The sequence below is a fragment of the Sciurus carolinensis genome, chromosome 8 (genome assembly GCF_902686445.1).
Source record: "Sciurus carolinensis chromosome 8, mSciCar1.2, whole genome shotgun sequence".
Taxonomy (NCBI): Eukaryota; Metazoa; Chordata; class Mammalia; order Rodentia; family Sciuridae; genus Sciurus; species Sciurus carolinensis.
This window is the reverse complement of record NC_062220.1, coordinates 1,883,582-1,898,190: the sequence shown is the minus strand read 5'-3', so window position 1 is coordinate 1,898,190 and position 14,609 is coordinate 1,883,582. Positions and strand designations below refer to the sequence as shown.

Here is a 14,609-nt window from a genome sequence, read left to right as displayed (position 1 = left end):
GCTCTGGAACTTGGAAAGCTGGACCTGAAAAGAAAACCCGAGCCAGCCCTCCTGAGAGGTCCCAGGCTGTCCCGAGTCAGTCCCCGAGTCCCTGGGGCTTGCATCCTCTTCCCAGGACCACAGATCCCCACAAAGCTCTCTGAAGTCCACAGCCTGTCCCGGTTTTTGCTTGTTTTTCCCTGCTGAAGCGACACCCACAGGAAGCCAGAGACCTCTCAAGGACAGCCTGGGCCCAGGCCACAGACTCAGAACAAGCGCCTCTGCGCCCCAGAGCTGACAGTGAGATTGAGTATCCTCCAGGCCGAGGTGCCGGTCTGCAGGGGCTTAGCACCACAGCAGAGACCCTGAAAGGAACCCCAATTGCTGGGAAGCTGTTTTGTTCTTATGCTAATCTGACTGTGGAAGAAAACAGGTTTCCCTCCCAAGAAAAGCCTGGGAGAGAAAGAAGAGCAAGCTTTAGCCAGCATCCAGGAGGAGGAGCCCATCTCCCCCAGTGTGCAGACCCCTCTGATGGGACCTCTTCCCCTGGGGAGCTGAAGGGCTCCACCTCCTTTGTCCTCATCAGCTAGTTTAAGGGGACGTGTTTACTAACAGCTTAATCTATTTAGTGCAAACACGCTTGCACGTTCTTTTGCCCATCAAAAACAAACCAAAAAGAAAGAAAAAGACTGCAAAAAAATCACACTGCCCTGGGTCAGTACCCTGCTCCGCAATGGCAGCCCGTGACAGTCAGCCCAGCGGCCTCCCGCCTCCTCTGCTCCCCAGGCCTCCGCATCACAGCGGGCATCTGGAGTGACTGGTCTCCATTTTTACAACTCTGCCCTGCGCAAACAGCACAAGAACAATGAAACCTCTCTTTTGACCCAGAGAAATTCCTTCCTCCGAGAATCAGCTGAAAGGAGGTCAACCTGACCGTCCGTAAAAAGTCGACAATGAAGTTAAGTATATCTTGTTTTTTTTTTTGGTGGGGCGTGTTGAGAATTGAATCCAGAGCCTGGTGCTGAGGAATTCTCTACTACAGAGCTGCACCCCAGCACCAGCTCACGGGTGGGATAAATTTAGGAAGCCAACAACTGGTTGTAACTTCATAAGCAAAATGAGCCCAGTTTGTTCTTCTTTGGTTATTACATCATTATATCAAGAAACATTTGTTTCTAACAAAGTATCAGTTGCACTTAAGTTCAACATCAGATTTATAAGAGAAGTACAGTATAATTTTAATACTCTGCTTGCTTATACTTCACTTTAAATATAGAGTAATATTTTCAATTGAATTTATCTATAAAACTTCCATAAAATAAAAATACATGATCTCATAAAATCAAATCAGTCTTTAATTGTAATAATAAAAATTACATTTAAGTAATGGTGTCTCTGAGTTAATAGCTCCATAAAACAGCGGCTGCCAAGACAATCTTCACTACCTGAGTGGCCATTCCGTCGACATTTCTGTAATTAGAAGAGAAAGCTCTGAGAAGAGTCCGGGCCGGCCGGGCGTCTCAGCGGCTGAGAGCGAGCTCCCCGTGCACAGCCTGCCGCTGTCCAGAGCCGAAGGGCCTGGTGGCATCAGAAAGGGCGCACATTTCAACGTGTAGCCTAGAAAAGCAGCCCGGGAAGCTCCTTCAGAGAACCCCTGGGCACAGGTAGGTGACGCACAGGGACGTGACGTCTCTCAGTGTGTCTGCACGGGAGGGGCAGCGCTTCCCAGTACCACCAGCCGTTACTGCTGACCTGCGGGCCGGAGCGCTGGAAGTATGGTGCCCGTGGTTAACACATCCTGAAGCTGCCGTTGACGAGGTTCTGCTCTACAAAGACTTTCCATTTCTGAGAGAGACTTCTGTTCCCTTAGGTCCTGGGGGACACACATGGTAGAGACCTCGCTTCTCACACTGTGCATGATGCCGCCAACACCCAGCTACCGCGTTCCTATGTTCACGAGCCTTCCGTAGACGCTGACCTCCTTCCTAACCAGGCTGCCCACTCCCTGCAGAAGGAGACTGCATGTCCTCGAGCCCTCACCCCGGACAGGCAGGTGGGAAGTGGAGGGAAGGCGGGAAGGCCTTCCTGGCCCTGGAGTAGCACAGGCTGCCGCTAGGCTCGCTGCCTCTTCTACATCAGAGCCGGACACCCCCTCTCCCTCCACCCCTCTGCTTCCACCTGCCCTGTGTGGATGCCCTGCGCTCCCACGGCCTCACCCTGGCTCTGGGCCATAGGGCAAAAGGTGAAGGACGGATCCACTGTGCTGATCTGGACCGTCTGGAACGGACACTCCAGCACCACACACCGGATGCAAGAGGTCTCACCCCGTGCCACTCGGCCAGGGGCTAAGGCGAGAACCAGGAGGGAAGGGCACTCAGGGTCCTGCCAGCTTTACTGCCAGGATGCCACCAGAGACACTCGTGAAGCCATGGCTTAGCTCCGCCCAGGACGACGTCCTGCCTGATGCTCGCTGCTCCCTGCTTTGCGGTGGGACGCCAACGGCAGCAGGCTCGCCCCTTCTGGAGGGACTGGGGGATGCCAAGGAGAAAGCGCCTCCTCTTCTACAGGGTCCCAGAGAAGGGTGAGCAGTGCACCCAGGGCGGAGGCAGGCGGACAGGGAGCAGGCAGCTCTGGGTGTCCTGCCCACCCACCCGGTCCTGGCCTGAGGGCTGGGCCTGGTTCCCCAGCTCCTGAAACCCTCCCCTGAGCCTGTGAGCGGCCTGGCAGACTTGCCGTGCTCCCTGGATCCACTTCCCAGTCCCTCCTGACGGCGCTGTGCCCGCAGCCCTGGCACCGAGCAGCAGCGGCTGCCTCGCTCCTTCCCACCCCTGGATCTCAGCTCCTGGCCTCAGGCCCTTGGGCATGGTGTCCCCACCCTCCTCTTCACCTGCGTCAGACCCTCGGCCACTCTTCCTGCTGCGTGGCCCGCGCTTCTGTCTCGCTGAACTAGGAAACGCCAGCAACGACCTCGGGCTGACAAACACCGACAGGCTTCTGTACCACAGAGGCAGCACCACGGTCACTGTGCAAGTCCCGACAGGGAGAGCGCCCTTGCCCTGTGTCCAGGTCACCCGCGCAGGGTCAGGAGGCGAGGCCAAGCCCCTGGCCAGGCCCCTGGGCTGCCGGACGCAATCAGCCCTGCCCCTGGGCACTGGGCCTCACTCCCCAACAGCGTCCCCCCGTCACCCACCTTGTCCCTTCCTCTGGACACATCTTGGTCCCCCTACCTTCCTGCAGTGGGGACACTCCTGCCCTGTCCCCACCTGGAGAATTCAGCCCATCTGAGCAGACCTGTCCATGGAGACACCTCTGCCCAGGCTGCCCTCCCTAAGGGCTGCTGGGCTCAGAGCCCACGTTTCTCCCTGCAGGACACTGCGCCTTCTTAACGCCACGTGGGCCCCTCACAGGTCTGGAACCCTCCTCAAATCAGAGGAGTCTGTGGATTCTGACGGTGAGTAGTAACCCAAGGGCCTGTGCGGCTCCCTGGCCTCCTCCTCCAGTCCTCCTCTCTCGGGCTGTGCGTGGAGCCAAGGTTTGACAAGCCTGCGCTTCCGACCCTTCCTCTTCCAATCTCACTGCTGAGGCAGGAAGACGCCCGGCCCACCCACCCCAGCTTAGCGCTCCCTCCCCACCTGACACTCCTGTAACCCAGAGGCAAGAGGCCCCTGGCCAAGCCCTCACCAGCGCTCTCACGCAGGCAAGCGTGCCAGCCAGGAGGTGCTGCCCCTGCTCAGTGGGGCTGCCATCCTCTGGAAGGGAGCTTGGGCAGAGGCCCTGAGCCTCCAACTTGACCTGCATGACCCCAGTGGCTAGCTCAGAAGCCCTCTGGGAATGCAGCCTGAATCATCTTTCCCACCAGTTGCACAAACTCTATCTGCAAATTCTGCCTTTGGTTAAGACCTGAATACATATTTCCTGCCAGAACTTTCTTTAGTCAGTTTCCAGCTGTTCCTTCCAAGTCCCTGAGCACCTGTCCACTGTGGCTCCTGACTCTCTGGGAAAACGAGTGACAAGGTGCTCTGCCTGCAGTGCTGGCCTCTGGGCCCCGTCCTTCTGAGCTCTGGTGGTCCATTCCTGGGTGGTGCCAGCAGATTGCGTGCCCAGCCTAGCTCAGTGCCTCCGTCACCGCGCAGGCGAGGTGTAGGAGGGTGCTTGCCACGGAGCTGGAGCCCACCCGGACCTGCTCAGGAGCCACTGTGGCTTCTGCTGGGCGCAGAGAGAGCCTGCAGGCCAGCAGTGAGCCTGTGCAGTGGGCAGCACCTGGGTCTTGACAAGGAAGGAAAGGGGAAGTGGGCAAAGGTGGACGTGAGGAGTCTGAGGGTTTCCTAGGTAGCTTTAAGTCAGATGTGTGAGGACTCCACTGAGACCCACGCCAGCAGATCTCTCCAAGGTGAGATCCCTTCTCGCCGAGTCCTGTGGTTTTACCTCTGACGTCTGAAATCTCATCTACTCCTTGGGTTCCAACATGACTGCCTGCAGAGGTCTCTGTGTCTGCGCACCTACAAAGAACATCTCAGTCAGGTGACTCATAAAGACAAATGTCCGCACACTCACAGCTGGGAGGCTAGACACTCGGTTAAGGCACGAGCCTCTGCTGTGGCCCTTATGGCACCCTCACGTGGGGCTCTGGGAAAGAGTCGGCACTGTCTCACATCCCCAGTGAACTTGAGCACACTCACCACAAGACCGGATGACCCCACTCTTAAATACTTATCCAAGGAAAACTCAAACGTGTGCTCACACAGAAACCAGTCCGTGAACGTTTGCAGTGACTAATTCGTAGCTGCAAAAACCTGGAAGCCACGCACCGTCCATCGAACAGGGAGGCACTTTGACTGAGCGGAACACATCTCAGCAACAACAGGGGGCTGCCGCCCAAGTGCAGCAGGAGGGCCTCGCCGCAGGGGAGGAGCAGTCAGGCGGGCGCTGCGGACCCCTGCACCCCGTCCTCCAGCAGGCAGAGCCCAGGCCCCGACGGGCCAGTGCTGCCCGGGCCCTGTGGGCGAGGGGCGGCCGAGACCAACTCCAGGGGACCCTTCCTGATGCCGATGTGTCGTAAGGCTTGATCTTGGTGATGGCACATCACTGCCTCTGTCAAAATTCACAGAACTCAGAGGTCGAGGTGCTCCACATAGCTGACTCCAGTCATCGTGCCAGGCTCCTAAGTGCAGCTGGACAGGAAAGCCATCACCGCGGCCCTCGAAGTGAAGAACGAGAGCGGCCAGGCACGCTGGGGGGTGCGCCTGATCCACGTCTCCTGTTATTTTGCAACTATTGATTGTATTTTAATACACATGCTTGAACGTCCTGCTGGTGATTAACACTACGGGTGCAGACTGGGCCAGAACAGCGACGCGTCTCTGGAGAGGCACAGTCTGGAAGGCTCAAAGCTAAGTGCACACCAGAGCTCAGCACCTTGGGCCTCCTCGCCTCTCCATCGACTGAGTCACTCTTCGTTAGAAACCCGAAGAAACAGAAGCATAAGAGCAATCCTGAGAAATGACATCCCAGAGTGATCAGCCCTGATCAGTGACAGAATCGGGGCCCAAACGTGCAGGCTGGGATCACAGACCCTGCTTCTCATCGGCATTCGTGGTGTGGAAGCAGGGCCTCGGGAGCCGTGGCCTCCGAAAGGTCACAGGGGCGACATCTTCCTGAGCCTCGGGCGCCTTACGAGGCGAGTTTCCTCAGTGCTGCCACAAAGCAGGTAAAAGGTGAGCCGAGGCAGAAGTTAAATGAGGGGCATCCCCAACAGCATCTTCTAAAGGCAAACGGCCCGCCGGGTCCTGAAGGCACGCTCCCCCATCCACTCCGCTGACAGGTGAGGAAAGCCCTTTCGTGCAGCAGCAGGCTCGGCAGGGCCTCTTGAGGCGCCTGTTTACCTAAGGCACAGTGAGGGCAGAGGCCACCCCCAGCTGACCGTCGCTCCACCTGGTCTGCACCCAGCCAGTTCCTGCTGCTTGCAGGAACCCACAGCCCCTCCAGTACGGGGCTCCTTCTCCAGCCTCCAGCCGGTGGGCTCGGGGACCCTGGGCGAGGCATGGCAGGGGCTTTCTTTTTAGCACTGCCATCTGCATTTGCTTGTCTTTTGACGCAGATCAAAATGGAACCTTCTAGAAAGACACACAGACCACAATGTGACAAACAGCACGGCCCTTTCATCCACTGGGAGGAACCGCCCTGTGTTCAGTGCTGATGCTGATGTCCGGATGACAGAACGTCACTGGATTCTCAAGCAAGGCACAAATGACGCTCAGAGACCGTGGTGCTGGAGTCCCCGTCGTTCAGACCCCTGTTGTGAGCTGAGTCGAAGCTCCTTCAGGGAGACTCGCCGACACACGGTCTTCTTAACTGACGGCCATCGGGTGTCTGTACCACCCACCCTGTCACACCTGCCTTCATTACTCAAGGGGACACCACAACCAGCGTCTTTGCTTGGAACTTGACCACGGGTGCCCTTCCCTAAGGAACAGCACTGAGCAAAGCGGGGACAACAGCACGGCTTCACCCGGGTCACCGGGGACGCGGAGAGAAGACAGATGGCACTTACTGAGCACTCGCCCTCCTGGCTCCGCCTGACGCTCTCATGTCTTACCCACCTCAATCCCTTCAAGAGTCCCACCCGCAGACACCATGACTCCCACTTCCCAGATGAGGTCACTGAGGCATGGAGAAGGGTTACTACCTTGCCCAGGATAGTCTAGTAAGCGATGGAACCTGGCATGAACCTGTCCTTTTATTTCTGAAGTCCAAACTTCCTCACACTATGGTGATTTTTTCTTCTAAAAATATAGGCATTACCATAGTGCCAAAATTGGTGGAGCGACCAACCTAGACGCCCTTCAACAGATGAATGGATGAAGAAAATGTGGTACATATATATGTATGTGATACACACACACACACACACACACACACATAATGGAATATTACTCAGTTTTAAAGAAGAATGAACTTCTGCAAATGGATGGAATTAGAGACTATCATGCTAAGTGAAATAAGCCAAGTCCAAAAAACCAAACACCAAATGTTTTATCTGATATGCATATGCTAATTCATAATAAGGGCAGGGGGAAGGGAAGAATAGAGTCACTTTATAGGTGGAGGGAAGTGAAGGGAGGGGAAGGGGTATGGGGGAAGGAAGGATAATAGAGTGACCGATGTGATCCTGCAATATGAATAATCAGAAAAATGACAGATTGTACTCCATTTATGTATGAGCTATCAAAATGTATAAATGCATTTTATTGTCAACTTCAACTAATTAGAATAAAATAAAATAATGAAAAAAATTGGTGAATAAATAATTAAATAAAATAATGAAAAAAAAATTTCTTTCAGAATATTTCTTGAATCAAAGAAGCAAAAAAGACTCCTGTTTTATCTCCTCCACCAGGAAAGAGCAGGAATTCAACAAATCGGCGCTGGGTGCCTGCTCTGTGCTGCTTGCTGGGATTACCAGAATTAAGAAAACAGCAGAAATGACTTTGGATTCTGTGAGAATGATGTTTTCTTTCAATTCATAAAAAAAATGTATCTTTAAATTCAGAAGTTCTGCAAGAATCTAAAACTGAGGTAAACGGTCAATTCCCAAACTTCCACACCCTGCACTGTGGTGGCTTTCGTGACTCAGAACAGTTGAGAACTACAGTATGTGCTGTGTGGGCAGCAACTCCCAGTCACAGACACGCAACAGAGAGAGAGCAAAGAGGCATCAGAGCCACGGGCTGTTTGCCATACAAGGGCCCAAGGAGACCTGAGGCCAAGCAGCCCTGGGCCAGCAACCAAGATGGCGGACTCTTGGGCTGAACAGGCTGACCTGGGTGTGCTTGGTGATACTGTTCTATAGCTGCAGACACATGCTTTCATGGGTGGTATTGAAATCCATATTAGGAATCTGAAATGCTTCTTTTCCCCCTGGAGTATCTTTGGAACAGTTTGGATCATCTGAGGCAATCCTGGGATGCACTGGCCCTCCACAGCAGAACATATTTCCTTCTAACTTCATGCATCCGGTTTCCAGAGCTGACCTGGAGCCCCTCCTTCCAATGCATAAGCACACCTGGGGCTCACACTCCTCCCCACAGGTGGCATTCCTGGGCAGGGCCAGCTCCCTGCAGCCCAGCACTGACCAAGGGCTCTCCCTGCAAGGTCTGGACGTCAGTTCCCGTCTCCACCAGCAGAACGTCTCCTCTTCCTGATGGCCTGATGCTCTTGCTAAGCACCCCCCCCACCTGTCCTGAGGTGCGGGGGCCAGGCTTCTCCACCTGCACACCTTGGCTGCTCCTTCAGGATGCGTTCTCTCCATGCTTTGCCACCGCTAGGTCTCTTCCTCCTCTCACTGCCATCGTTTTCTCCAAGTCCTCCGAACCCAAAGGTCCTCTCCTCTGCCCTCCACCCTCCACAGTCCATCCTTCTTCCCAACCTGCTTCAGTTTTCATGGACTCATTTTTCTTTCCCCACTAAACCAGAACTTCCTTGAGGACAGAGCTCGTTACCGATTTGACTTTGTTGTCCCTGTAGTTCCCTTGGCAGAGCACCTGCATAAAACAGGCATTGAAAACACACTGGTTTATGAAAAAGACAAGTGACATATAAACTTGAAAACATGCCACCAACTTCCCCCGTGGTCATGCTGAGAATCACACAGGATGCACATTCATTAAAAAAAAAATATATATATATATATATGTAAAAATGCTCCACTAGCGAACCACAGAGCATTACAGAATGGTTCTGGAGGCGAGCGGTGCACCACGCACCACGCACCACGCCCTCGCCTCGGTCTCCGTGAAGACGGCTGAGTGCAAGTGCTCGTTTCCCATTTGCACCTCAGGGTACAGAAGCACCCCAGGGCCATCACCACCCGCGGCCTCGCCCCTTCGACGCCGAGCCACTCACGCATGCGCACCCAGGCGCGACGGCATCTCTGAAGTCCGCCGGCTGCTGTGTTAAATATGCTCCCGACTGAATTTCTGCACGAGTCATCTTAATGGCACACACAGATGGTGGCAGTATTGTGACAGGATTCAATGGGAAAGGAAAGGAAGCCCAGCGGCGAGGTCGCTGCTCCAGAGGCCCTAACCAAGAACCCGGTCCAACGCCAAGGCAGCGACGGCGGCTGCGCGGCGGCACTCCGGGGCTTGAGGCGGAGAGAGCCGCAGTGAGCGGCAGGGCCGCCCGAGCCACTGCCATCCTCACCGCCCGCTCCTCGCGGTGGGGGACGCACGTTCACCGTGTGGACCCAAGAAAGCGGGTCAGTGGTCTCCTGCAAATCCTTCACCTGCGGATTCAGGGTCCGGACTTGCGGCGGAGGTCTCATCTAAAGGGCAGTGCGGGCGTGACGGTGGGAGCTTCCGGACAGCCAAGGCAGCGGTGTTCCCGCCCAGTCAACCACTTTCACCTGCACAGACAAGCAAACCACGGCCGCACCCCGGGGACCTGCAGCGCCTCCCCTTCCGCTTCTGGGCTCAGCCGTGACTCGCTTTGCCGGGCTGCATCTCCTGGGCATGGCCTCTGCGCTCTGGGCGTGGCCTCTACGCTCTGGGCGTGGCCTCCCTGCACCCGAAGAGCGTGCGGGGCCAGACAGGCGAGGGCTTGCAGCGTGGCGCCGGCCGGGCCCAGCCAGCCTGCTCAGCCACAGGCACTGCTGTACTTGAAGGTGAGCTTTTTCTGGGTTCTTTCTCGGCAAACTGCCTGTTAACCCGAGACCAAAACAACCTCCAGCTGAGCCTGGAGAGACACTCCAACCTGCGAGCTTGCCCGGAGTCCTCCGCTGGAAACCCGGTGTTGGAGAGGAGAGGGGTGGATTGCAGCACGCTCCTAGCGACCCACTGAGACGGCATGGACACCGAGGCCGGGACGCAGACGCACAACGCCAGGCCACACACGCCCTACAACGCGGACCCCCACCTGCAGCGCCCAGTCCAGGAACCCAGCACGACTCTGCCAGCTGGGCCAGGACGGCAGGATTCCGGCCACGATGACCAGCTCTGGTCTGCTTTGTCCCACCTTCCGATCAGGATCAAGCAGAGGAAGCCAAACGCGGGCTGGTTACAGCCACGGGGCTGAAAGACGAGTCCATCTAAGAAGTTTAAAGGAAATCAGAGACAACCCGGAGAGACAGACGGGGCGCGCGGGGAGCAGCGCCTCACCTCAGCTGCGGCACAACCCCCACGCGAGGCCCGCCTGGGCTCGGGACCACGGCGCGCATCCAGGTTCCAGCACGGAAGCAGCCACGCCCAGGGAAGGAAGCAGTGCACCTGCAAATGGGGCTTGAAAACCGTGATCAGTAGATGGAGGCCTCTGCGGCCCAGATGGGGCTGCCCTCCAGAGCCGCCTGTGCTGCGGCAGCTCTCACTGCATGATGACTGGATAGGCCTTAAGAGGTGGAAGGGCCTCAGGTCCCTGGGGTCAAGGTAGCTCCGTGGCAGCCCAGATAGATCCTGCGAGAGCACGGTTGTGCTGAAAGCCTGCGCGTGGCCTGGACTCATTCTCGGGCTTTCCGGCAGTCCACGCGACCACCGACCTCTCCTACGCAGGCACCCCTGCCCTGTGATGCCCCTACTGTGAGACCACGCCGAGGCCGGCGCCGTACCTTTGAGCCTGCAGAACTGTTTGCAAAGTGGCCTGCCTCCATAGGAGTCCGAACCACCACGATGCCTCTAGGGGAAAAGGCCACCAGCAGGCAGGAACAGCGGGGTGATGGGAACAGACAGACGCTTCAGAGTCAGAGGACAAGGCCACAACTGAAAACAGTGACAGAAATGAAGACCCCCGACGGCTCATCAGCAGGCAGAGCATGCCGGAGGCAAGGATGGGAGGGTCTGCAGAGGTGTCTGGGGAACTTCCCAACTAAAGAGCCAACTGGCACGTGAAAGGATGCTCCACAGCATCACCGTGACAGAAACATGAACCAAGATACAGTGAGGCAGCCCTCATGACCTTCAGGATGGCTACAAACCAAAGTGGAAAATAACAAGTGCTGGCAGGGACATGGAGAAACAGACACCCCTGGGTTTTACTCTAGTACCTACACAGAACTGAAAACAGACCCAACCACTGCACTCCAGGTGCTAGCAGAAGGTAGGAACAGCCCAACGTCTATCCACATCCAGCAGACAAACAAAGGGATCCATACACATAAGGAATGTTATCCTCATCAAAAGAAACACTGTAATGGATGCTACCAGGAAGACCGACCTCCAAAACATGCCAAGCAACAGAAGCCAGATGCAAAGGGTCAAACACAGCATGATTCTGGCTCTATGAAATACCCAGCATAGGCAGATCCACAGACACAGAATTCAGGCCCGAGGTGCTGGGGCTGGGGCAGGAAGGAGCAGCTGCTGAATGGGCATAGGATTTGGGCTCCCTGTGGAATCATGGAGACATTCTAGAACTAGACAGAGGGGTGCTTCATGGTTCTGGGCGCACCGAATGCTAACAAACTGCTCACTTCCTAATGGTCAGCATAATCCTGTGTGAATTTACCTCAAAATCTCTCTTAGGAAGAAATGAAGATTTTTGTGGAACAAATGAAAACTGAGTGCAAGTCACCAGAGGAGGTGACTTGCAAGGACTGTTCAAAAAGCTCTGCAGAGAAAGAAGATCACGCAGGTCAGAAACCCAGACCCACCTGATGAAGAGTGTTCGCAAGGACTGGATGAAGGCCAGGCAAGCTTCTGTCTTTCATTTTCCTAGTGGATCTCACGGTTCGATATGATTTAAAGGAGCCATGTATTGGATGATGGTGACTCACTAATAAGCGGACCCGGTGGAGTGGTTTTGGAAAGGAAGAGAGGGAGGGACTGGGGCACTCTTACAAGGCACCCACAATGTCCATGCACAGCGTAGTGTCCTTTGAAATTGGACTTAGATTAGTTCTCAATGTCTACAGCAAACTCTAGGGCAACCACTAAAATATATTTTAAAAGAAGTATAATTCATATACTAGGAGAGAAAATAGAATCATAAAAAATGCTCAGTTAAAACCACAGAAGGTAGGAAAGGGGAAAATTTTAATAAAATAGAAGAAGTGCAAAAAATAGAAAAAGATTACAAATATGCTAGATATCAATCTGACTATAAAATGAATATACTACATGTGAATGCTCTAAATATACCAATTAAAACACAAAGATTGGGCTACAGTTTTAACTCAGTGGGAAAGCACTTGCCTAACACATACAAGGTCCTGGGTTCAAACCCTAGTGCCACAAAAATAAAAACTAAAGAATGGAATGACAGGGTGGATGGAAAAAAACCCCAGCTATATGCTATCTAAAAGAAACCCACTCTTAATATAAAGAGGTTAAAAGTAAACGGTTGGGAAAAGATACCATACTAACACCAGAAGAAGAGAGCTGGAGTCGCTGTATTAATTTCAGAGAGAGTGACTCAAGAGGAAGGAAGATGATCAGTGATAGAGGGTCAGTCACCCATGAAGCAAGAGCAGTCTTTACTGTGTCCACCCAACAACAGAGCATTCAGACACACAAAGCACAAGCTGACCAACTGCAACCACCAGCAGAAGAATCCACTCTTGGAGACCTCAAGACAGCAGTGGACAGAGGCAGCAGGGGAAGGCAGCAAGGATACAGTCGAAGGGGACAGCTCAGCTCCATGGTCACGGAATTTACTGATAACTGTAGAACACTTGATCCAACAGCAGAATACTTTCTCCAGCTCAGATGAAACATTCACCAAGACACCACACTCTGGGCCTTAGAGACACCTTGACAAACTGAAAAGAGCAGAAGCCACACAGAGTACCCTCTCAGACTACAAAGGAATTAAACTAAAATCAACCACAGAAACAGCTGGAAAATCAATTTGGACATAATAAAATAAGATATGCATTGAAGAAGAAGCCATAAAAGAATTTTTTAAAAATATTTTGAATAATGAAAATATAAAAATTTGAGGATGCAATAAAAGCAATGCTTGAAGAAAATGCATGTACTAGAAAATTAGAATGAAGACCAATTACCTATGCTTTCATCTTGGGAAACCAGAGAGAGAACAAGACAGACCTAAAGGAAGTAGAAGAAAAGAAATTCTACACTTTGGAGCAGAAAAAAATAAAGTGCAAACAAAAATACAGTAGAGAAACTCCAGAAAACTAAAATTGATATACCTATAACATAATGAAAGGAAGACAGAAGACACCAATCACTAACCAGACATGAGAGTGGGTAGTCACAGCTGACCCTGTACTCTGAGAAGACAGTACAGCAGGAGCACTGTGTGCTCACAGATTTGACAACGTGGATGAAAGGGACTGATAAGGAAAGATGACAGGAATAGACCCATAGCTATTAAAGATATTCAGCTAACAGCTAATATGTTCCAAAAAATCAAGTACCAGGCCCAGAATGTTCCACTGGTGAATTCTACCAAACACTTAAAGAAGAAATGATACCAGTTGTTTATAATCTCTTCCAGAAAATACAGAAGCTGCAATTTCCTGACTCATTCTACAAGGATGACATTCCCTAATATCATGGTTTGGATCTAAGGTGTCCCCCAAACTTCTTTTAATGCAGGAATATTCAGAGTAAAATGATGGGATTGTGAGGACTGTGACCTAATCAGGCCATCCTAGCTTGGTGGATTGACAGGGCAGTAACTGCAGACAGGTGGGGGAGTGGTGGAGGAGGTGGTCACAGGGGGCTGCCCTGGAAGGCTGCATCTCCCTGTGCCCCTTCTGCTTCCTGACCCCCAATGGGCTGAGCAGTTTTCTTCTGCAGGGCCCCTGCCCCATGATGTGCTGCCTCTCCTGGGTCCCAGAGCAATGGAGTCAGCCTTTTGTGGACTAAGACCTCTGAGACTATGAGCCCCACACACTTTTCCTCCTCTAAGTTGTTCTTGTTGGGTGTTTAGGTCACAGGGGTGTAAAAGCTGACTAAAATGCCTGACCTCATAGTTCAGACAAAGTATAAAAATATTACAAGAAAAGAAAATTCAGACTAATATCTCTCATGAACATAGATACAAAATCCTCAACAAAATAATAGCAAATAAAATCCAATGATGTATATGAAGAATTATAAACCACAACCAGGTAGAATTTATCCTGAACATACAAGACAGGTTCAACATTCAAAATCTAATTAATTTAATCTAGTACATAAACAAGCTAAAGAAAAAGAATCATATGATCATAGCAGCAGGTGAACAAAAACTTGACAAAATTTAAAACCCACTCTTGATTTTAAAAAACTCAGCAAATTAGAAATAATGGGGAATACTTTAATCTTGATAAACAGCACTTAAAAATAACACTTAAAAAATAAAAACCTTACAGCTAGCATCGTATCTAATGGTACAGATGCTTTATCTGTATGATCAGGAACAAGGCAAGAATGTTCCCTCTCACCACTTCCATTCAACATTATCTTGAAAGCTCTAGTAAAGCTGTAAGACAAGAGAAGGAGAATACACAGAAAGGAAGAAATAAAACCATCTTTGTTAGCAGATGGCACAATAAACTGCTTATGCAGGTATACTGATTATTTGGCAAAAAAAAATACAAGCAATCATAGCAAGGTTGCTGGATACAGGTTAATAAACAAAAGCCAATTGCTTTCCTATATATCAGAAATAAAAAAATAGATTTTTAAATTAAA

General features: G+C 52.2%; 1 long non-coding RNA gene across 1 annotated transcript; it reads right to left on the bottom strand.

Annotated features, from left to right (window-relative positions):
* Nucleotides 1-1,374: 1,374 nt before the first annotated feature.
* Nucleotides 1,375-9,348, bottom strand: LOC124991552 (uncharacterized). The gene is made up of 3 exons (XR_007109899.1): nt 9,263-9,348; nt 4,405-4,478; nt 1,375-1,449 (listed from the first exon to the last, which is right to left on the bottom strand). It is a non-coding gene; the product is annotated as an uncharacterized LOC124991552 (long non-coding RNA).
* Nucleotides 9,349-14,609: the final 5,261 nt, after the last annotated feature.